This window comes from Anastrepha ludens, chromosome 2, assembly GCF_028408465.1.
Source record: "Anastrepha ludens isolate Willacy chromosome 2, idAnaLude1.1, whole genome shotgun sequence".
Classification (NCBI taxonomy): Eukaryota; Metazoa; Arthropoda; class Insecta; order Diptera; family Tephritidae; genus Anastrepha; species Anastrepha ludens.
In genome coordinates this window covers 172,685,000-172,710,824 of record NC_071498.1, presented here as the reverse complement: position 1 = coordinate 172,710,824, position 25,825 = coordinate 172,685,000, and the positions used below count along the sequence as shown (strand labels likewise).

Genomic DNA, 25,825 nt, shown 5'->3' with positions numbered 1-25,825 from the left:
AAGTGGCTTACGCAACTTAGTTAGGGGATGGAAATCAAACGCAGATATCATCACCGAGTGTCTTGTATTGGACAAGCAACCTGGCTTATCTAGATTAGATTCTTATATTGGCAGCCATATTTGGGCTCATTTAGTCGAGCGTGTTTGGGCGTGACACATCGTGTTTATTCACTGAATGATTGGGAAACGTTTTTTGAGCAGGTTTTCGAATTATTTTTGGAGAAGGCGAGTTGCCATTACTTGCCCTAGGGCGCTAACTTTCGGGTTAACCCTTTAATAACTTGGCAAACTCTAGCGATTTTTTTAGTTCGTTACTCTTATCGAAGTAGTGCAGATTTTAAAAATCCAAAATTAGTTGGAATTGCTTCACATTCGTTGCATAGTCGGTGTCAGGGTCGTTCTTTATTAACATGAATACTTATCTGAAATTCGAAATGATGGAATCAAAAAGGCGCATCAAAACTGTACACTCGTATAGATCAGTCAAATTCGTTACTTATTTATTTACCCTATACAGCAAAATAATCTTTTGTACTTGGTATTGGATATAACTAATTTTTTTAAGACATTTTGTCATAAGTAAAAAAGTTATTTCTCCGATTGTCGTAGCTATAATCAGAAACCGAGATATGCCTTGTAAAAAAGGCTTTCCACTTTTTCCGATTTGCGGAATTTCCATCACCTTCTACAAAAAATATAACCCAATTATGAAAGTAATCCAGCCTAATTGCATTAAATTGAAGCACAGACTAGGCTCAAACTCAATCAGGTATACTTATGTGTAGTTATATTTAGGCGGCCAATCCAATATTGGTTCATATGCTTCTTTTGTGTAGCTCTCGCAAGATGCAGACTCATACTCCAAAGGATGGTAGAATACAAAGTTTGGCCATCCGAAACAAAATTGGAGAGTAACTTCGGCTGTCACACCATCGGGAATTCGGCAGCAGAATTCTGCCGCTCATTTTTTGCGCATTGTCACGCTCGTCCAATCAGTCGTTGTTGAGATGGCAACGACAATCTTAGACCAACATTGATGTTAATATAGCGTTTCCAAATTAAATCAATCAGGTGAATCGTTAAAGTTCCCCGGTAAGTTTATTATGAAGATCTTTACAATGATTTAGCTATAAGCACCAAGCTATTTAGTCATAACCTCGGTTACGATAGGTAATTTTTTTCAAAATCGCTGAGATCCGGTGGACGGTCTGATTTTGTCTCTTCCTTCCGAATTTTTTTCACTATGCGCACTCGTAGATGGACTAAAAAATCCTGAGAAAGTGTGTCAGTCCGATAACGCGCGACTTATGTCTATCTTGTACCCATTTACGCAATAGACCACATTAGAGGTCGCAGTGCACTATGGCCGGATAATTATCATAATAGTTTGGCGATACAGCTCTATGTGAATGCTTGCTGAATAAAATGTCTCCATTTTACCCGATATTTGGTTGATTCCTTCCAGTTTTTTAGTTTGAGTTTCCTCATGCTCACTTCCAGTTTGTCAACCTAAAGGATGATCAGATACTTTTTGCAATAGAGATATTTTTGACAAATCACGCGTGATTACTGTCAAACTAACTACATAATTTTTTTTAGTATTCATTGACATTTCATCATAGAAAGGCTTACATCTCAACAATATCTACAAATCGTACAATTACACCAACGTATGGTGTAAATAACTGTTCAGAGATGAGACCCATTTTTTGCTTAATGGCTACGTCAATAAACCAAATTGCCGTATTTGGGCTGAAGAGCTACTTGAAGCCATTCAAGAACAGCCATTACATCCATTGAAAACAACTGTTTAGTGCTGTCTATGAGGTGGAGGAATCATCGGCCCATATTTCTTCAAAGAAGAGGCTGGCACCAATGAACCAGTGAATAGCGAACGCTATCGGGCCATGATAAATGACTTTTTGATGCCGGAAATTGAAGCCCGTGTTCTCCACAACAAGAACAAGTTTGGTTTCAACAAGACGGCGCTACTTGCCATTCAGTCCGTGAAACAGTGGACTTACTGCGTCGTACTGCGTCGTCGTTTCGGTGAGCAATTTATCTCTCGACTCGGACCAGCGGATTAGCCACCAGAAACGTGTGATATCACACCATTTGATTTTATTTATGGTGGTAAATCCCATATGTGAAGTCTTAATGCTTTGTGGCTAAACCAGCTTCCATTGAGGTATTGGAAGTCAACATCACTGAAGTTATTCACGAGATACCGACCGAAGTCCTCCAGCGAGCCATTCAAAATTGGTGTTTACGGATGGCTGAATTACGGCGCAGTTGCCAACATTTAAAAGCGATTATCTTTAAGAAAGAAAAGTCATGAATGGTTCTACACAAAAATAATAAAGATTTTGAAATTTTGTTGTTTTCTTTCACTCTTAAATCCGATACCTCTAAATTGATTACTTTTTATCTTGATCTTAGCCCACTTTTTGATTTCATCGTACTTTTTCAGATTCAATTATTTTTCATTGAGCTCTGGTTGGTCCATTCTCGTGACATAACCTAGCCATCTGATTCTTAGGGATCAACAAAGCCTCCTCTCCTCCTATTAGTTGTCTCAGTTCATGATTCCATCTTAAGTTCCATTCACCATAGTTGTCCTTAAATGCTTCGAGGATTTGTCTGAACATTTTTATTTCAAATATTTGGGGCTTGGGGCTTTTTATTTAAAGTCCACGACTCTGATACGTAGCACAAAACTGGTCAGACTGCGGATTTATGCATCATGACCGGATAAAAGTAGTAATAATAATGCTTCTTCTTCACCTCTTTTTTTTTTTGTTGGTGGATGAGGTAGGGTTCAAAATGGCTTCGCATTTACATCGATCGTCGTGTACTGCGCTGAGTGGAGTGACAACTAAAACAGTCTCTACTTTTCTTTTGGGGAGACACTCTTCCCGGGACTACTTTCTGCATTATCTTGGGAAGGCCCAGAACGGATACTCTTAAGAAAGACCAATTCTATTCACCCACATCTGGGTCCATCATATTTGTAGCCAGCTTTATGCTATAGGCTCGTCTTCTTGTGTCTCTACGTCAAGTAGGTTGTGGTTGGCCCGTCAATTTCGCTCAGCCCCCGCTGCACTGCTGCTGCTACTATTGACTGCTGCCGTACCTTGCACACGCAATCGATATGGCGGAGACGCATTACGATTCTTGCTGCGAATCCTCGACCTTACTACTCCTACTTCCCACTGGTTGAAAACCTATGGACCGTAGGGGTGTTTAAGGCTATTAAATGCGCCAAAACTGTTTTTATTGCATCTCTTTCTTCTTTAAAGCGGACACAGTACAAAATTACTTGTTTCGTACTCTCCACGATGTGGGGGTAGCCTGGACAGAAAGGGGTGTCTGCCAGCTTAAACCGATGCAGGTTCCCCATCCTTAACGTCGTAGCTGACATCAAGGCAATTAAAATCAGGTGAAAAGGACTTAGGTGGTGAATTTTGGTTTCCGTTTTGCTAAGCAAGAAACCCTCTCAGTGGTTCACAATTCAGCGCTGCGTATTTTTATAAAAGTTTATTTTCAAAAAAAAGTTTTTCTCTCTGGGCCTCTATCCGGCTTTGACGCTTTGAAACCAGTAACTTGTTCACAATATCATTTGAGCCACGTGCTACTTTGGCCGGTAAGAAACCGCAAGCAAAAACAAAACTACTTCATGTTTACAAAAACAAGTATGTATAGATGAATATATATATATGTGTGTGTGTGAGCGCTTGCTTGCTCCTCAGCCTATTGCCGTATTTGCTTTACCTTGATTTTTTTCACATCACTTGCAGTTTCTTTGAGTTTTTCCCTGGCAAAGCAAGAAAAACTTTCACTTTCGCTTGACTGACTTGAGTGTGCGTGGTGGCGGCAGTGGTGACTTCAATGGCAAACAAGAAGAACGCGGCGATGCGGCGGAGTGCCAGCAACTTTGGCTCGACTCCAATGTATGCGCGAGGCGACATTTGTGGCGCAAAGGCCACAACTAAATATTCTACATACAAACATGTGTTTACCGTATGCGCTGTGGTGAGGCGCTACCAATTCGCGAGAGCGCCTGCGAGTAGGCGCGCGCGTGAGTGACTATCGGGAGAGAGAGAGAGCAAAAAAAAGCAACAACAAATGATGAATTGCTTTGGTGCTTTGCGTTACTAATGGATTTTTCTATTTTATCGCCGCTTTTTGCTTGTTTAGCTGTCAATAAATTTGCTTGCATTTTACACGCTTATCGTTTGCCTATTTGCGTACTCGCTGAGCTTTGTTTGTCTTGTTACGAAATCCTCAAGTGGGACGCGCGCGCAGTAGGGATTTGCGAATATGTGCGCGCTGCATTGAGCTCATCCAGCACGCAAGCGCGCGCGGCGGCGTGAATGTGGCATTCGTTTTTTCACATCTTAAATAGCATTTTGGGTATTTTAAATGGTTGGCCGCCCACAAACGCTACGAAATATTTATTTTATTTATTTTTCCGCTAGTTTTTGCTGGCTGCTGCGTTACTGTGAATTGCCTTTGCAATTCCGTCCGCTTGCGCGCTAAGTAGGTTTTTTGTAAATAATTTCTTTTCTCTTATTTTACTCTGCATGCATGTCTTTTTTTTGCACTTTTTTCCTCTTCTTTTAGTTGATTCGCTTTTTAGGCCGCCTGCGCGTTGGCCAAGATTTTTATAGTCCGCAACGAAGTTGGCCAATTTCCGACTTGTTTTAGTATGCAAGTAGCGACAAGCTGCTGTAAACACATTATAGCACACACACACATATGTATGTATGCATGTATGTATGTATGCGCATATCAGCGTCGTAGAGTCTCAATGTCACGGTTGACCAGCTGGTTTTCAGCTTCAACTCCAGCCGCGCGCCTCTTGTGCGCTTCCGTCATATTATGTGCATGTATGTGTGTGTGTGTGCGCATAAGCCGCTTCGACGACGGTTGTTGGCCGCCGCTCGCTTCACAAGTCTTTAACTTGCAAATCGCTGTCGTTTATTTTGAATGTCGTTACTATTGTCGTCGCGCTGTTTTTGTTTTTTTGTTATTTTTTTCTTATTATTTGTTTTGTGTGCATGTGTGTGTGTGCTGTTTTTATGCATTCGCGCGATTACATCATAGCGGGTTCATGGTGAGTTCGCGCCGCCGCTTTGATTGCAGTCAGCGGAAATGGCGCTTAATTGCAGTGCTTCGAGTTCGAATTCACGTGGCATGGCTTGCATTTGGAAGTGGGCAGTGAAATTAAAGAAAACAATTACATACACACACACACACATACACACAAATATAAAATGCCAAACTGCACATTTACTCGCGGCTACTTGGATTTCGTAATGGGCGCGCTACACGCAGCCGCAACTGCAAACGAAATGAAATGAAATCCAGCGGCTATCGATGCGCTCCAAATAAAAAGTAGGCTGGCTGCCCCTTTGTTTCTTATTATTCCAGTGTTTTGAATGTTGCAACATTTACGATAATTATATTTTTACGTAACTTTTGTGTGCGCTGTTGTTGTTGTTGCTGATAAAATAGACAACACTCGCACACACACGCGCACCCGAATGAGGCATCATAAAAAAGAAAGGTAAGTGGGCATGCCAGATAAGTTTTGGAAATCTTTCCTTATTTAAGTACACAAATTCCCTCCGAAATATCCATTGCTTTTGTTTTTGTTGTTTGTGTAACCATGTATGCGTATGCCATTCGCTACGCCTCTTCATAAGCGTACGCATTTATGCCCATTTTCTGACTTTTCTTTTCACACGCTTTAAAACGCGTTGCCCCGCACACACACAAGTCGCTTTCGCGGAAATAACACTCTGCGAGCGTTTGGGCATCTAATGACCACCACCTGCCACCTCCGACTTACTACGAATTTTATTTACGCTCTTCAACCGCACTTGGAGTTTTCTTTGATTTACTTAAGCTGCTGCTCCGCCACGCTGACATAACACAACAAAATTGTGGTTGCCCAGAAAATGATGGAAAAATTGCTTGTCAAATTGTCAGCCAGGTCTGATGTTGTGCCTGCGCAATGGTTACCGTTTGTAATGTTGTTACAGCTGTTAATGGCCATTGCTGTCGTTGAGTGCTGCTGTTGCTGTTGAGTGCATTGCCTCATAGTCGCATGTGCGCGCCACCGCCTCAATTGCTTTGTTTCCCTCAATTGTCGTCATTGTCATTAGTGTCACCACTTGATAGGCATCACCAACATGGTCGTGATTTGCTATTGTCGTGGGCTTTGGCGTGCTGCGGTTGCTGGCAGACAGTCATCATCTACAGTACGTATATACATACATACATACATACACACATTTATGGGTGCACGTAAGTTTAGCGCTACTTAGCCACTTACACGATCAGCTGTTTGAACAAATGTTTAAAGCTTATACAACGCCAATTTATCACCAACGATTAGTAAATCTTTAAACCTTTTCCTTGTTATTCTCAAAATAACCAACTAATTTCCTTTACACCCCGAATTAGAGAACATACAAACTTTGTAAAGAGTTGTTAAATTTTAAGGGCCGGTATTGAATGTGAACCACACCTAAACGTCAACATTTTTTCTACATTTCATTTGAGATTTTTCAATTTCAGACTAACTCAATTTGAACCATGGAAAGATACACAATCGAGCAACGCGTTGAAGTTATTCAGGCTTATTATGAAAACGGGCGTTCAAATCAAAATGCATATCGCGCACTTCGTGATTTTTTCGGTCAATTTAATCATCCAAATGTGCGTACAATCGAAAAAATTGTGCAAAAGTTTGAGCAAACCGGGTCTGTAGGAGATGTAAAAACACCAGTGCATGCTCGTACAGCTCGTACTGCAGAAAATATTGCTGCTCTTCGCGATAGTGTGGTTGAAGAGCCGTCCACCTCAACTCGTCGTCGTGCCCAACAATTGCACCTCTCACGCTCGTCGTTGATGAACATCATGCATAAAGACTTGCATTTACACGCTCTCAAGGGGCAATTGACTCAAGAACTAAAGTCTCTTGACAATTTCAAGCGTCGTCAATGGACAGAATGGTGGCAGGAAATGGTGAATGGCAACAGTGAATGACCAATTTTCGAAGAAAATCATCTTCAGGGATGAGGCACATTTTCACCTCAGCGGATTCGTCTATAATTAGAATTGTCGCATTTCGGCGAATGATAATCCAAGAGTGATTGCCGAAAAACCAATGCACCCACAAAGAGTGATTGTTTGGTGCAATTTATGGGCCGACGGCATCATTGGGCCGTATTTTTTTTCAAAATGAGGCCGATCAGGCAGTTACTGTGAATAGTGTTCGCTATCGTGAGATGATAACTAACTTTTTATGGCCCGAATTGGAAGATATGGATGTGAACGATATGTGGTTTCAACAGGACGCTGCCACTTGTCACACAGCTAACGAAACAATGGCTCTTTTGCGCGAAAAATCTGATGGCCGAATAATCTCACGTCGCGGCGATGTCAATTGGCCGCCAAGATCATGTGATTTGACACCGTGGGACTTCTTTCTTTGGGGCTATTTGAAAGAAAAGGTGTACGTCGATAAGCCAGCAACAATTCAAGAGCTAAAGGATGAGATAATTCGGCACATTAACGGCATAGTACCTCAATTATGCCTCAGAGTCATTGAAAATTTGGACCATCGGATGAAGGTGTGCCGCCGAGGCCGCGGCAGCGATTTGACCGATATTTTGTTCTATACATAATTGAGATAAACTAATATTATCATAATAAAGAAAAATGACAATAATTTCTTAAAAAAATTGTATTTTATTCAAAATCAACACCGGCCCTTGACTCTTAACCACGCTTTATAAGATTTCAACAACTATTTGAGATAAAAGTTGATATTGAAGTTAAAGTTAATATTGAAAAACAATATCCAGGCGCGACTCTTGAAAGACCATTTAGTCTATTATTTTTAAATAATGTAAAAATTTATTACTTACTAATTTTTGTTTTTTAAATATTCGGTTGTTCGGAAAGTAATATCGCTTTTTCCCGAGGGAGGATTTAATTGTATTTTTTCACGGCTAACTTCAGACTTAAGTCGCATTGTCATTATATGTTTTGACAGCTGGTGTGTGATTCATGTAAGTTCAATTGATTTTACGCAGTAGTTTTTGGTCGGCGCCCTTTTAAATATGGAGTCAATGAACAGCATTTTCGTCATATTTTACTTTTTTACTATAGAAAGGTTAAAATGCTGTTCAAGTCAGAAAGAAATTAACCGATGTGTATAAAAAAGATGTGTTGACAATATGCCAGTGCCAGAACTGGTTTGCAAAATTTCGATCTGACAATTTTGATGTCGAAAATGCACCACGTTCTGGAAGGCCGGTGGAAGCTGATAAAGGCGCGAAAAAGGCATTCGTTGATGCAAACCGGCGATTAACAACACGTGAGATCGGTGAGAGGGTAAATTTATCGAATTCAACTGTTTATAACCACCTAAAAAGCCTGGGTTTTACCTCGAAGCTCGATATATGAATTCCCCATGCTCTCACGGAGAGAAATTTGTGTCGTCGCGTCGAGGTCTGTGCTTCACTCCTCAAACGTCACAAAAATGATCCATTTTTGAAGCGCATCATTACTAGGGACGAAAAATGGGTTGTATATAACAATGACAAATGCACGAGATGATGGAATAGAAAGGTGAACCGGCTCAAAGCATTCCAAAAGCCGATATCCTTTAAAAAAAGGTGATGCTGTCTGTTTGGTGGGATTTTAAAGGAGTCCCTTTTTTGAGCTTTTACCGGATAACAGAGCAAATAATTCAGAAATCTACTGTTATCAACTGGACAAACAGAATGAAGCATTTCAACAGAAAAGGTTAGAATTAATCAAAAGAAAACGTGTAGTATTCGACCATGATAATGCGAGATCTCATACAAGTTTGGTCACTCGCCAAAAGCGTTTACAGCTTGGATGAAATGTACTGCCACACCCACCATATTCTCCAGACCTGGCCCGTTCTGTTATTATTTGGTCCGGTCACTGCAAAAAATATTGGACGGTAAAACCTTTACCTCAAATGAACACGTCAAAAATCACCTGAATCAGTTTTTTGCCAGCAAAGACACAAAATTGTATGAGTGTGAAATCATGGCCAGAAAGATGGCAAAAGGTGTTGGATCAGAATGGTCAATATATAATTTAATTAAAGATTTATTCATTATACAAATATCGTCTTTCATTTTCACCACAAAAAAAAAAAACGAAATTACTTTCCGTACAACCCAATATATCAAGAAATTACAACAAAAAAACAAAAACAATACTAAAAATAACTTACTTCATATTTAAAAACTCTTTACTTTTTTATATGTTTTAAAGACAACATTTTTATAATTATAATTTTTGAACTTATTAACCTTTTAAATATTCTGAATCACAAATCTTTTTAATTTTTTATAAAAAATAGGGAAAATATTTTTATGTTTAAAAGTTGATTACTTCCTTTTTTTATACATTTTTAAAGGCGAATAAAACTCATTGATGATCTGATGCCCGTTTTCGCCAATCAATTGCCTAAATTTTAATTTAAATTTATCAGACTGTTAAAATTTAAAACAGAAAAATGTCGTATTGAAATTGTACAATTTAAAATTTTTTAACAATGCGAATCTATTAAGGGGTTAGGGGTAGTCAGAATTTAAAAAAAATTGGATATATTTTTTACTGCATTTTCTTAAAGCATAATCTTAAAAATATTGTGTGAAAATTTGAAGTGAATCCGAAAAATACTTTTCGAGTTATTCAACGATTAACAAAGGGCGCTCGGGCGCTCCGGTATCGATAGCAAAATTTTAAATGCGATTTTCTCAAAACTATGTTTTGTGAACTTGTGATCACTCCAACTTAAAAACCGCTTGTTTGATTTCACTAAAATTTATACTGCTTTTGAAAAATATAAAAAACTCGTGCCTGATCGAAAGTTTTTTTCTTGAAAAACTTCGATTTTTTTTAAACAATTAATTGTCGGTTTTTGTTTTTTTTTTGTTGAAAATCTGAAAAATATTTCCTAATTTTGAAAAAAAGCTTCTATCAGACACAAGATTATCGATTAATAAAACAAATTTCTCTTGTCCGATTGACTTTTGATGAATCTCTAACGAATTGTGATGATCACCGCAAAAAACGTCTGGAGAAACGGGCTCCACACAAACAGCGATAACTTTTACAATTAGTAAAGCTTCTTTTTTGGAATTTTGCTAAAGACAAGTCGAAATATGATGTATTAATGATATATTTTTATTTTTGTAAAATAAAGCAATTGACCAGCAAAAAAAAAAAATTATTAAAAATCATCATTTTTTCGGGTCTCTAACTATCCCTAACCTCTTAAAGGTTGTATTAGTAAATCAGCTGATTTGTTTTTCTTTTCCTTTCGCCGTGTCCATGAGGCTGTCAACGCAGAATGAAACAAGGCGAATTCATTCTTTGATTTGTTGCTGGTCTATTCAAATTTTGAATTTGATTGGTGAAATGGGGCATCAAGCAATTTTTATTTCTGGTAGTAAACAAATTTGTATAGGGTTTGTATTCGAACTTTTTTTTCAATATTTTTAAGCCCGAGGACTTTTTTAATTTTTATAAAAAAATAGGAAAAATTATTTGATGCCTAAGAGTTTATTGCTTTTTCTTTTTTATACTAATTAAAGCGTGATCATTTTTTATATTTTCTATAAATACTTAGTATACTTTTGTAAATAGGGAAAATGAAAAAAAATTGTTCTAAAAAAAATTAGATATGCATACATACATAAGTAAAGGGTCTTTCAATAGACGCACCTAAATGTTGTTTTAAAATAAAAAATGTACAAGTTTGGGTTCTTTCAGTTTTCACTATTAACAATGTTTTCGTCTCTTAACAAATATAAGTTCATATGAGAAATTACATATATCATTTAAATGCTGCCCATGAGCACTAATAAAATCCCCTAAGCAGTCCATTCTTGAATGGCTAATTGTTGAGAACGTCGAGATATCGATGCTCAGCAACACTTTTCACAACAGCAACAAAACCTTCTTTTTCCGAAAATAAGCCCTATCGTGATTTTCGAAACTTTTTGTAAAATAAGACTACCCCCGAAAATAATCCCTAGTTAAAATAATGTGACAAAAAGAATTCATTTAAAATGAGTTCAAAACGAGAGAGCTATTTCGTCGAGTACAAAAACGGAACCATGGAAGACTCCAAGATTGTAAATCTTGTAGCATTCTGTAAAGAGAAGATGCTGGATCTCCGTATGGTTCGTAAATGGGGTGCAGACCACGATTACCGGTGTCAACTGGTGGACCAAGGAAATGAGAAAAAACGCAGAGTTGGATCAGGTAGACAGCCGCGTATTTTATGAGTTGGAAGATTGCATCTGGAAGTGGATTGCAGACAGGAGAGCAATGGCTCTAATTGTGCGCAGGGCTGATATTCAAAAATTTGCGCTTGAAACAGCAATTGACTCTGATATACCCACATAAGAATTTAAAGCATCGTCACACTGTCTAAGGAGATCAACAACCTTGTTTAAGCTGGAAGACAATAAAGTTGTTAAGCGTGCGCTTGCGTCTAAACTTTTTGTTGATGGCATCGATTCTTCGAAAACTTCCAACATGATTTTTATGAATGAGACCGCGGTATTTCTAGGCTAAAGATCTCAGAGGACAATTTACCACAAGGCTTCTTCGTCAATTTACGTTCCTTCTACCTGTTACGATAGTGCACGTCTTACCTATATTTTGGCGCTTCATCTAAATGGCAAGAAAGTGTCGCCATCACTAAAGGTAACAAATACCAGATTGAATTAAGGAATTTATGACCTTGAAAATGAAAAGGCCTGGTGAACCCAAGTAGTTATAGAAAAGTGGTTTGATTTTATGCTGCCACCACTGTTGGACCAATGATTCAACATGATTTAGAAGAAAATCAGAATATAATTCAGAATTTTATTTATGACAATGTTCCAGAAGAAGCTGACATGACTTTAATTGAATAAATAAAAATGTATTCTGTGTAAAAAAAAAATATAAAAATATTCTTTTATTTATGCTCTCCCCTGAAAATAAGCCCTAGCGCGTATTTTGGACCGATAAGATCGGTAAGACAGTGTCTTATTTTCGGAAAAAGACGGTATTCTCAATAGAACGTAGCAGAGCAACAAAGTGTTTTTTGACAATCCGAAACAGAAAACTATAGAACTTTCTTCTAAAACTTGGTAGAAAAGACGTTCGAAAGGTGGCCGGTCTTTTTACAGGACACAACCCATGGAGTCAGCATATGACCACCATTGGAATCATTGAAGCTGGATTTGCAAGTCGTGTTTAGAGGAGCCGGATAGCACTGAGAATTTTCTGTGTGAGTGTATTACATTTGCTAGAGCAAGGGTACGAATTTTGGATTGAGTAAAATTCGCTCTTTCAAACCGAAGGATATTTTCTCCTTCTCTAATTTTTGGTGTGCGTATTGATGTTGTTTCACGAATGATGGCATCTACAGTTTCAAACCGACTTCGAACGGCAGATGGTTTTTTATGAGAATTTTTTTTCATGGCAGAAATACACTCGGAGGTTTGCCATTGCCTGTCGAGGGGCAACCGCTTTTAGAAAAAAACTTTTTTTAACCCTTTGCTGTTTCATACACGGAGACTCGGCCTACGCACTCCCGAATGGTAGTCATGCACCAACCCATTTGGCTACGGTGGCCAAAATTACTTGCCGACAAAAATTGATTAATTTTTCTTTTTTGTATATTTTAAAGCCTGAATATTTTCCTTCCGTTCTTAAGAGCGATTCATAAATAGATTTGGTAAATAAAAAATGTGTTTTTTTCTCTCGTTATTTTAAAGCTTCAAAATTATTTTCATTAAATAAAAACAATAGCAAATAAATTTTATTTTTAACAAAAATTCTAAAATCTTGAAGGAACAAAACAAAAAACATATACGTATAAAGCCAGTTAATTTTTTCCGTCAAATAAAAATAATAGCAAATAAATTTTATTTTTAACAAAAATTCTAAAATCTTGAAGGAACAAAAAAAAAACATATACATATAAAGCCAGTTAATTTTTTCCATCAAATAAAAATAATAGCAAATAAATTTTATTTTAAAAAAATTTTGAAATATTCAAAGAAAACAAATGTTTAAGCCGGAGATTTTTTTTCATTTTCATCAAATAAAAATAATAGGAAATTATTTTATTTTAAATAAAAATTCTAAAATCTTCAAAGAAAAAAGATAAAAGAAAAATTCTAAAATCTTCACAGAAAAAAAAAAAAAATTTTAAAGATCGAACATTTTTATTCAAAAAAAATTCTGAAATCTTCAATAAAAAAAAAATATTATTTTAAAACCTGAGAACTCTTTTATCAAATAAAAACAATAGCAAATAAATTTTATTCTTAATAAAAGTTCTGAAATCTTCCAAGAAAAAAAATTGTAGCCCGAAAGTTTTGTTCATTAAATAAAACCATTAGGAAATGACTTTTACTCTTAATAAATTCGGAAATCTTCAAAGAAAAAAATTAATTTTAAAACATGAGAATTCTTTCATTAAATAAAAACAATAGAAAATAAGTTTTAACCTAAATAATAAATCTGAAATATTAAAAAAAATAAACAATAATAAATTTTAAAGACTAAGAATTTTTGTCATTAAGGGAACATATACCTGTAAAACTTCTAAAAAAAATTTTTGTTTTTTCATAAAATGTTAATATAATCCTTTAAGAATATGTCAACAAATTTGTAGAACGTAAATTTAAGTATTTCTTATATTATAGATCGTCAACCGTGACGACTCTATTGTTTGCGTTCGAGCGCTGGGAGAAGATGAATTTTCATGGATACGCGTTTTTCTCAAAACTGTATTTCTGGAATTGGCGTATACGATAACTCGAAAATTGACCGATCTCCCTGAAATGTTGCACACAACTTTTTTATGATATTACTTTCCATGTGTTCGAAAATTTTTCGAAAAAATGATTTTTTCGAAGCAAAAATAGTAGGAAAATTCGCCCCGAAATTCAATTTTTTTAAGCATTTTATTCCGCGATTTTTTTCCTTATTTTTGTTTAATTCATATAGAAATTATGACATTAATAAACAAAACAATCTTTGGTTTTTGTATTCAGGTCACTGACGCGGATACTACAATGCCCGCCGATTAAGAAGCCCCGCTGCGACCTTCCTGGAAGAATTGAGTGTGCATCCGCCATTTTAAATGATTAAAATAAAAAAAGTTTTTAATTAAATTTTAATGTATAAATAAACTGTATGCCAATTTTGAAAAAAATATATTGACTTCTTCATTTTAAATAATTTTAATGAAAATCACGGAAAATATGGCTGTTTATAGTTATCTGCCCCTTAAATAAAAACAGTAGGAAATGAATTTTATTCTAAATAAAAATTAAAAATTCTGCAAAGAAAAAAGAATTTTAAAGCCCGAGACTTTTTTTACATCAAATAAAAAAATCGAATCAATAAAAATCATCTAAATGAAAATTTAAAAAAATCTTTAAAAACAAAAACTGTGATGAGCGTTTGTCCCATAATTACTTGTATGGAAATCTCCTACACGGCAAAAGTCTTATCAAAGTCAGATGTAAGATTACTTGTTATTTGTGCGCATCACTGTTGCCGTTCTCATAAAGTCGTGGGCCACCCTAGGCTGCGTTGACTCCAGTGACTTGCACTCTAATAAACTTAAAGTTCACTTTGTTTTTGCACTTCTTTTGCATTATTTGCAAAACTTTAGCATTTGCCAAGTTATTCACACATGGATGTATTTATTTGTTGTTGTCATTGTAGTCATTGCTCATTTTAATTGTGTTAATAATAATTTTCCTACTCGCATTTTTAATAAACTTTCAATTAAGTGAAATGGTTTCTTTATCTCCCGCAGCTTTTTGTTTTAGTTAATTAAAGTTGCGTTTGTGGTTTACGAAAAACAAAAAAAAAAAAAAAATACCAAAACAAAAATAACAAAATAATGCAAATAAACAACAGCATTAAGACAATAATAGACAAAAAAAAAAAGAAGGAGCAAAAAAAAAACAATAAATGCCTCAGCATCAGCAGGCACTGCCACTTGAACCGAATGAAAGTGAAAATCTTAAAAATACTTTTCCCGCTGCCGCATTACTTGCGCTGATTGTTGAGCATCGTTTTTTTGTTACTTTTTTTTCTGAGCTATGGTGTCACAGTCAAATAGTCTGCATTGTCTTCGCCTTTCTTCTAGTCTTCTATGCCACAGCTACTTATGAGTAGGTACTTAGTGTTGTTGTACTCGTACTTGTTATTGTTTTTTGTTTGGCTTTCTTATCCCAGCAAAGGTTCATCAGCGAGGTGTCAGATTTATGGCGTGCTGGTGGCATTGCGTTGCTTTCGCACCCTTTCAATTTGTGCAATTGTTGTTGCTGCAGCTTTGATGGTATTCACTTAGCTGTTTGTTGCAATTAGCGTTTGCTGCCACACGCGCAAGTCGAATAAAACAAAAAAAAAAAAAAAGGCAGTCGTATAAAAAATAAACAACAACAAAACTTTCTCAACTGATTAGGCATTTTATTTAGTGGTTGCGTCAATTCACTTTTAATTTTAATCAGAAGAAGCGATGCAATTTTTTTAATTATTTCATAAAGTATTTTTAAAATATTAATTGCGATTAAAAATTACGTAAAGTTTCAATAAAATTTTTATAAATATAGTAATTTGATTGCAGGTCCGAACTAATTTTGGTTTTTTTTTGCAGGAGCGATAGCTGCTGCAACCGGCAGGCAAATGGCGTTCACCTCTCGATAGGCAAAATAGGAAATGCGTATTTCTAACGCCAAAAAACATCTAAAAAAAGATCTGCTGTATCAATATTATGCGTTAGGGTCATCCACTTTATACAGGATATTCGGCATTGGATTCTCCTGTGTTAACCGTGGCTGATCGCGATGAAGTCTATCGGTTGTCCTCGTCAATCTCATTTCAGCGTTGACTAATTAAAAATAAGGCCTTTTCTTTTCACCAAGCGTTACAAAGTGGCGAATAAATGAAGCGACTGGTATAACTAAACATATATTGGGAGCACTGGAATAGAGCTGCCTAAAATTACATTTGTTTGAAAAATAGTGAGTTATAACAGTTTTATGACGTATACCCACACTCGCTAGCGACAAATCTTGCTCGATAACTTTGTTGTTGCTTTCACAAATTTTTCGCCGAGTGAGCCGAGAAGTGGCGAATAGAAGAGGCCCATACTGTGTCGACGTGAAGTGTCCAGAGGAAAAGGAGATGTGAAAGAGTGAGAGTAAGTTTTAGGAAGCACTTGAATAGGTGATTAGTGTCGTGTGGAGTACCTTCACTTGCCGGACATAGATACCTATATTGAGCATGTCAGAGTTGATTTTGGATAGGCAGAAGTTTGACCATCTACAGTATTTGAAATTTAATTGTGCAAAGTAACGTGGGTCTCATGAGACAGCAGCAGCTCTTCGTCGGCAATTAGTGATGGTTGGACTTCAGCGACGACATTCGGCGAGCTTGAGTTCATAGAGATGGTTAGGGACTCCCGAAGAATATCGTTTATAGCCTGTTTGGATACTGGGAGGTTCATTCATTGTTGAGTGTAGTCATCTACCTCGTCAGTTAAGTCATATAGATGTCCTCTAACATACTTACAAGGTGGCTCAACCTTCACCAAGTAAGTACGAGTGTGATTGCTACGATAGCACTCAGGAGGCTGTAGCACGAGCTGCTTACATGCCTCACTGTGTGGAATGTTGAATGAGAAATATCAGCAGATATCCCGTAGCCAATTTGAGTGCTGTATTTTGGCAGGTTTGGAACTTCGCCAACTGCGTATCAAGCCATCCAAGATAAGCACTATATAATTTATAATCAGCCGGCCGATTGCCTCAAATGTCGCCTGCATCGGTGCTTTGCCTTTGCCTCAAGTGCTATCGGCTAGCGACTTGAGTACCTTGTTACGATTTTGCACTTTAGTGGCAATCGCGGTGGTGTGCGCCATGTGAAAAAGCAAATTATCGCACGTTATATCCAGTAACTTTAACTATCAGTTTTAGTTTGACGTCAGTCGCTCAGATGAGGTCGCTGTATAAATATGGTCACCGTAAGTTCTGCAGGGTAAAGTTGGAGGTTCTTTGCAGTGAAGAAGCGGGAAAGTCTTGAAAAGTAATGGTTCATTTGTTAACACAAGTCATCGATGATATTGCCCGATATCAATATCAAGCAATCGTCAGCATGTGAGATCAAAGAATCTTAGTCTGCTGATTGAGAAAGCTTCGAAATAAAGAAATTGAGAAATTAAATAAGGCACTACACTGTGCGATTAACTGTAGTGTGGGAGCTGGCTTCCATTCGGAACCACTCAACCTATCTCAGTCAATTCGTCTTCCTGACTATGCCAGCGTGTTCCAGGCCGAACTTTTAGCGATCAGAGAAGCATGCAAATCATTAAAACTCTATAAGGAAGTTGGTGCAATAGTAGCTATCTTTTTAGACAGTCAAGCAGCTATAAAGGCCTTAGACTCCAACTCCATTTCATCGAAACTGGTCTTACAGTGTAGAAAGGAGCTGGAATTGTTTAGCAATTGGCTTGAAATCACTCCGAAATGGGTTCCCGGTCATTAGGAACATACGGGGTAATGAGATAGCGGATGAGCTAGCAAGAAAAGGTTCGACACTAGAAATAGCAGAGGCGGTGGCAGTCTCCACCCCACTCAACACAATAAAAGCATCCATTGCTTCACACTATCATGCTTTAGGCGAAAGAAGATGGAAGCAAATAACTACATGTATTACAACTAAAAACACATGACCGTCGTACAAAATCCAAGGGACATCTGTTAGGATGTTCTTGACCAAATGTGTCACGCATCACTGCAACCCTTACAGGTCATTGGAAAGTAGGGAAGTATGCTGCCAGACTCAACCTCCCCTTGAATCCCATCTGCAGAAGCTGTCAAGCGGAAGGGGCGAAGGAAAGTCTTTTCCACTATTTATGTGAATGTCCGGGGCTAGCCAGGGCACGACTCCGCTCCTTCGGTGTGCCTTTCCAACAGCAAATTAAGGAGATCTCAGGCATCGAGATAAAGGATTTGCTGTTATACTTGGGCCTCACTAAATGGATCTGACTTGGAAACACACAAAACAAAAATCAAAAAGAGACATCATCACACGAGACAGTGGTAGTAAAACGGTGCTGGTCACTAATGAGGAGTATATCAGTTGAAATATTCAACCACTTCAAAAACAACAACAACAACAACACTGTGCGACATTAAAAGTTATCCATGAAAAATTGTATATGCACGTGAAACTATGCATTTTGTACAGTAAAGCGGTGCGCTCAGTTTTTCATTTTCTTTTAAATTAAATTTTTTAAAGAGTTTTAAACGTTCAAAGGACTAAATTTTCAGTAAATAGTTTTAAATAGTTACATTTAATCTATGATAATCTTATGGATATCAAGCGAAAGTGGATAGACAGTTATAAACAAATAATATTTACTTTTAAACTCGATATTCTTGCTGTTGAACGTTAAAAAAAAATAGTTTAACTTTATTCCTATGAAATAAAGTATAAGCCATGAATGCTAAAAAAATGTATATTTGTTCTATGAAAAGTAAACCAAATTTTTTGTTTGATAAACGCATATACATTAGGGCGGCTCGATTTAAAAATCGCTCATTGCTCTGTTAAAATCGTATTCTAGAGATCAAAATAAGAAACTTTGCCGAAGGAACCATACCTCTAAAACGAATTCTGATGTCCCTCAATTTGGTTCGAACTTTTGGGTAGGGGCAAATTTTGAAAAATCCCACTTTGACCCATTCAGATTGCTCCAATCGAGTCCAAATGTATGACCGACCCCCACTAACTTTGGACGGCCGATCCACCCATGCCAGTGGCACACCCCCTGGAACTCCCCTGGGGGGTTCCCCATACAATAATTTCAAAATATCACTTTTTTGGCCTTTACATGAGAAAAGAAACTAAAACGCGTGCAAATTTATTCACCAAGTAGTGAGCAAAGCCCAAACAAAGCGAGAAGTGACGAATCAAATTCGCTTAATCTTAAAATACAGGCTGGGACAAATAAGACCTACTAATGTTAAGCACAAATCATTTTTTTATTTTTTGACATATTTATTTTTCTCTTTTTGTTGGTTATAATTGAATTGTTGGAAATTTATTATGGAACCCTACAGTACAACATTTATAATATAACATAAAATGATCGAGTTTTTCTATACTTGTCAACGACCAATTTAATTTCAGATCAGCTCCCACAGCCTTTATGATTAGGAGTTTGGTTGGTCGTTTTGAGGAACTGGGTTCAGAGGCCGACCGTCTTGGACGAAGTGTCCATCGAAATATTCGCACTGAAGACCACGTGAAAACTGTGCGGCAGAGTGTTGTAGATGATCCATCTGTCTCAACTCGCCTTCGTTCCAGCCAATTGGGCATTTCCAGAACGACATTGCGTAGAATTTTAGAGTTGGATCTTAAGATGCACCCACTCAAAATTCAAATTGTGCAAGCACTGCTACCACAAGACCACCAACGACTACAATACGCTATTCGTTTTACACAATTACCCACACAAATTGATTTTTTAAATAATGTTTTGATGTCGGGGGAAGCGCATTTCCATTTAAATGGTTATGTCAACAAACAAAACTGTAGATTGTGGGGCTTTGACAATCCAAGGGCAACACACCAACATCAGTTGCACCCATCTAAATGTACTGTTTGGTGCGGTGTTATGGCCACTAGAGTTATCGGTCCATATTTCTTCGAAAATGAGGATGAAACGACGGATCGATTTCGGGAGCTTCTTACAGAACATTGATTGAAAAACGGAGCAGTATTATAATTTGTGGTTTCAACAAGATGGAGCAACTGCGCACACTGCTGGGGAAACTATGGACCTGCTGCGTGAAATTTTTGGCGAACGTCTGATTTCCAAAAATTCAGATTTCCTTGGCCACCTCGTTCGCCAGATTTGACTGCGCCCGACTTCTTTTTATGGGGTATTTAAAAGACAAAGTGTATCTTAATAAACCAGAGATTATTAGACAGCTGTAGCAAAATATTTGAGACGAAATACTGAGCCTTCAACCAGAAACATTATGTGGTGTAATGGAAAACGCGTTAAAAAGAGCCAATCTTTGTATCGAGAAAAATGGTGGACATTTGTCTGATGTAGTAGTAACTCGGAGTATGCCAATCATTTCGCTTACCTGATCATTGCAGTGTATTTCAGGCGGAAGTCACTGCCTTAAAAGAGGGACTTAAAGAAATAGAAACGAGAGTATTATCCACAAATGAAGTCTTCATTTACAGTCAAACAGCAATAAAAGCGATTGAATCAAAAACGCACTCGTCAAAAACAGTTCTAGAATGTTTTAAACTACTAGAGGACGTATCTAAGTGCTACAAGATGCACCTTATCTGGGTACCAGGCCACAGGAACATTGCAGGAAACTGCAAGGCGGATGAACTTGCACGAACCGGTACAACGATGGATATCGAACCGGATAATGCGCTGATAACCATGCCCATAGCCACTTGTAAATTACTTATAGACAGGGAAACCATCAAAAAGGTAAATACAAGCTGGCAAAACCTCACAACATGCGAACTAAGCAGACAGACATGGCCGAACTGGAACAGCGGTCGATCGAAGATCTTGATGATAGGTGTATTAACTGGTCATTGTTTAATAGGCAGCCACGCTAGAAGGTTAGGACTCCCGTACTTCGATTCCTGTAGAAGCTATCTCAATACAGAAGAAGAGGAAACAGTCAGACTCCTTTTATGTGAGTGTGAAAGCTTAGCTTTGAGGCGGCTGCGCACTCTTGATCCTGCATTTTTAAAGGATGTAGCGGATATAGCGCATCTTAAACTAACGATGATTTCTCGTTTATTAAAGCAACCGGATGGTTTGAAAAGGAACACGTAGAGTAAGGATAAGCTACAGTGGTATCACAATGGACCTACGAAAGGTCTAAGTGTGTCTGTGTGTCTTATGACAGCCACCCTACCTACCTACCTACCTTTGTCTGATGTAATATTTCATACATAATTTCCATAAAATATATTGAATGTATAAAAACAATTAACCAAAATAAATAATTAATCCAAAAGTTATTTGTGTTTCACATTAATAGGTCTTATTTGGCCCACCCTGTATGAAGATGAATATTTATCCGTTTATTTGCAAGAAAAAAAATTATAAATGATTATTATATTAATCAATTTAGGCAACTAGCAGCAAAGGCTATCGGCCCCCAATCCATATTCAATTTATGCCGCACAAATGAAATGGATATCGTTTCCATAAGTAATGGATGAGCCAGGATTATCAATTTTTATTTATGTAATATCAATAGCCTATTCTCAGTTCATTTATGTATGTATGTATTTTCCTACAACAAAAACATGCCATATGTGTGTTAGTGAATTTTTAACACCAAAGCTAATTTTTTACTATTTTTAGGAATTTTTATGTAATTTTTTATTTTATTTTTTCACATATTTTATTGTTGGAAAATACATACATACCTACACACATATGCACATACACATATAGAAAATGCAAATATGTAGGTGTGATGTGTCCATTTATAATATTATTTTGTACTTTTTTCATAACATTTTTTATACATTTATAAATTAATATATTAAAATTTCGAGTTTTTGGTTAATCTTATTTTAATAAATAATCAACCAATAATCAACATTTAACACTCAGCTAATATTTAACATTTTTTTAAAGTCCGACTAATTTTGTAGATAACATTTTTTTCACTTTAATTTTCCTTATAAGGTTTTTTGAAATCTTCAGATTCATATATTTTTCCATTACAATTTTCACCAAGTATGAATTAGTTTGAAAAAAAAATTATATATGTAACACCTATTTCATTTCTAATATCCACTCACTTTTCTCGTTGCAATTTTATTAATTTTGCCAATAATTTATGTGAACGTTGCTGAAGCAGGAGACCTAAAAGTTTAGTTGTTTGTCAGGCGGCTGCTTGAAAATGTGCAGTAGAGGCGTTTTTGGTATGCGGCAGATCACTTCACGAACCGAAAAGCAACTGAACGAAATTGAAAACGCTTGCCAGCCAAGTAAAGCAGCAGCGATGGCGCTAAGCAGTGCACGGAAAGGCAACACCAGCAACAACAACAACAATATGCATACATAACCGACTTGCATGAGTAAAAACTTGGCTGAGACAATTGACTGAGTGGTTAACGGACAAACTAACTGACTAACTGCCTGACGGGCTAACTGACTGACTCACTGAGTGATTGTAATACGAAGGCGACGTTATGCCAGGCGCAAACAGCACACACGTAAAAGCTTTGGAGCGCCAAGCGGCGAGGAAGTCAGCAGGCGTATGGATACAATGTTGCCGTGGCTTACAAACTGCTTACAGTGGCAGCTGCGCATGGCTTACTCACTGCATCGCCATTGTCAAGTTTTAGCCGCTAACGTGCAGCGGACCGCTCTGCAAATATCTCTAAAGTACGAAACGTACAAATCCCAACTTTGCAATGAAGCATTCACCCAGCAGTGAAACTACTTGAGGGTAGGTGCACTAATTTTCCGTTGTAGAACTGGTACGATTTCACCAGTTTACAAACCACTTTGAGACTCATTTGGTGGAAAGCGACAGCTGTCTTTAGAAGAAAATAAATAAAAATTAATAACTGGCGCGTACACTTCTGTTAGGTGTTTCGCCAAGACTTCTCCTCCTATTTGTGGTGTGCGTATTGAAATTTGTTGTTCCACAAATGGAGGGACCTACAGTTTTCAGCCGACTCAGATTGGTAAATAGTTTTTTATGAGGAGCTTTTTCATGGCAGAAATACACCCGGAGGTTTGCCGTTGCCTACGGAGCGGCGACCGCTATTAGAAAAAAAATTGATACGTAAGAAGAAAGCCACAAATACTCAGCCCAACACATTACCATCTTAGGTTTTCTTAGGAAAGTGGGTTTGAATGAGGTACAGTAATGATTAAATAGCACAAAACACCATTAAGTTGAAGTGAAAGCCTCCAGTTGTTCCATTCTATTCTATTCTAGCCACCGTAGCCGAATGAATTGGTGCGTAACTAGCATTCGGGAGAACGTAGGTTTGAATCTCCGTGCACGAAACAGCAAATGTTGGACTCTTGCAGTGGATCATATTTTGGCCATTTGCACGCAGGCTGCGTAATCTACAGTGACCTGTGAGAATGTCAGTAAGCATTCTCAGTTGGTCCTTAGCTAGGTAAGGAAGTTTATCAGATGCCTTAATACCTTCTGATTGTATCATCCCAATAAAAACTGAGCTTGGTTATCCATATTGCCTTTAGTTCGACAGTGCAAAAGTTGGAAAGTAAGCACGAACAATCAGCCCTCTTGCACATCATGCACGAGCCGAATGTATTTCTCTCGGTAAATCTACTGCAAAGAAGGCGGAGACAGTTCCATCGGTCAGAAATGTTATGGCGACGACTTTTTGGGATGTAAGTGGCGTTATCCTTAAGGATTTTTTAGAAAAAGGAAGAACGATTACTGGACAGTACTACAGTGAGTTATTGGACTCCTTTCGTTCCCACGACAGTCGGTTCTACGTAACTGGAAGACCCGGATTTATATCCGGCCAAGGACTGTCACTTCAGCAGCATTCCTCGTGTATGCAGGGGGAATATTTATGCTGCTACAACAACAACAACAACAACAACAACTCCTTTCACAGAAAATTGAGTTGTCGCAGCCAAACTGCATGAATTGCGTTCTGAATTGCTGCAGCACCCTTCACACGGTCTGGCTCCCTGCGACTTTTTCTTGGCTCGCGGGAGAAAAATTAGTTCAAACGGGTAAGTTAAATTCGTTCTCTAAAACGGGGGGATATTTACAGATTTGCCAAAGAATCGGGGAAATTCTCACAGGACTAACTATCTCTATCTCTGTCTCTATTCTTTCCTATCTCTTTCTCTGATACTTTTCTCCTTCCCTCCTTGACCATCTACCCTCTTTCCAGAGCTTTAAATACAATGGGCTCTTTAGCCTGAGTGTTTTAGGAGCCACCAAATCTCCTGGTGCTCTTTGGCTCGACCTTTTCAAATTTCAAGTCATCGCCGAGACAGTGGCATTTTTTGAAGAGTTCGACAAATCCTATTTGTTGGAGGGGATACAAAAATGGCTGGAGCGTTGGGAGAAGTAAGTGTAGCTTTCCAAAAGGGGACTATGTTGAAAAATAAAAAAAATTTTTTTTGAAAAAGTGGTGTCTTCATTTGTAACAGGGCTACTTACTGAACCCCCCTCGTGGATCTCTGCTGTAGAGTTTTTAACTATTGTAGTTACTAAAAGGTATGCAGTGAAGTGCAGTCCGTGGTACATCTCTGTGTAAAATCACCAGTTGTTTATGTGGGAATAAGAAGGCGCGCATACTAGTCACGGTTCTAAAGTCATTACATGCACACCAGTTCAGTACTAGTGTATTGCGCTGCAGGGAACTTACGAGCAAGTACTGGTATGTATGTTATATGTATATGTATATGTATAAGTATACTTGCATATGTATGTATATGTATTAACATGCATGCGCTTTTTTGTTGTTGTTGTTTTCATGTGTGCCTGGTAAATATGCAAAAGCCATATTTCGGAGCCATTGTGAAAAAAGCTCCACGAAACAACGGCAGCAGCATCAGTTAGGTAGTTTACCTCAATTGTAGCGCAGCTTGAGATCTCTGCTGAAGTTACTCATTGTTGCGCAATTGTGACATTTACCACTTCACATCGAAATCCAAAATCTCGTACTATTCGGACTCTACCTTAAACTAAATGGAGTTAACACAATAACAACAATAGCAAAAGCCCGAATGATTGAAGCAAAACATAAATCAAAAAAAGCATAGGTAAAAACAAAAACAAAAGCAAAACAAAAAGTGCCAACAACAAAGTGTAGTGTTCGCGCTCTTAAAGCTGTTGTAAGCTGAGTAAAGTAGCGCGCGTGTGGCCAGTAAGATGTTGAGCTCTAATTGAATAAACTGCTGTGCAAGGGGATAATGAATGGAACATACCCGTGATGCTGAAAGTAATGTTGTTGCTGCTGGCGAATTTTCATTTTCATTTTAATTTCTATATAAATCTGAAATCTGCTATGAATTAATATGTCATTATGAAATTTTGGATAATTTTTATTATGAATTAAATATTTAGTCGTAATGGTTTTTGGAGAATGTAAAGGGATAGATTTTATTTAGAGATATTGAATATGCATATGCACATTAGGTTGAGCCAATTTTTTTCAAACATCGTTCCTAGCCGCTTGGGATTTTACAGGAATTCTATTAAAAAAATTTCACTAGAGCATAACTCTTCATTCAACTTGCTTTGCATATTCGACTAGCGTTGAGAGAATAGAACGATGTCATCAGCAAAATCTAGGTCTTCGAGATGTTCCATTGAAATCGGTTGCCATAGCATTCCTCTTTTTCCTGCATCGTCGATTGATGTAGTTAGTATCTCATCGATGACAACAAGGGAAAGAAGCGGCGACAAAATGCAGCCCTGTCTTACGCCAGCGTCGGTTTGGATAGCATTCGCATTCGAAGGCTTCGTATTGCACCTTTATTAAGGCGGCATTGTTGTCAGGAACTCCCTTTCGTTGTATAACGATTCGTGCATCTCGTTTGTTTGCTCGACGATGATGCGCAGAGTAGCTATATGATCGATACGTTGGCAGTACACCCGAACGATGCATTCTACAATATCGGAGAGGAAAATATTGAAAATGTAAACGTTTTTCAATACATTCG

General features: G+C 37.5%; 1 protein-coding gene across 2 annotated transcripts in view; it reads right to left on the bottom strand.

Annotated features, from left to right (window-relative positions):
* Positions 1-22,089, bottom strand: part of LOC128855862 (uncharacterized) — a 29,056-nt gene extending 6,967 nt beyond the window's left edge. Inside the window, exon 1 of one of the 2 annotated variants that reach the window (XM_054091072.1) lies at positions 21,952-22,089. The gene's annotated coding sequence lies outside the window, so the exon portion shown is untranslated. Of the gene's footprint in view, positions 1-3,771; positions 4,065-21,951 lie in introns of those variants that run through there. The other variant, XM_054091074.1, reaches the window with a different exon arrangement.
* Positions 22,090-25,825: the final 3,736 nt, after the last annotated feature.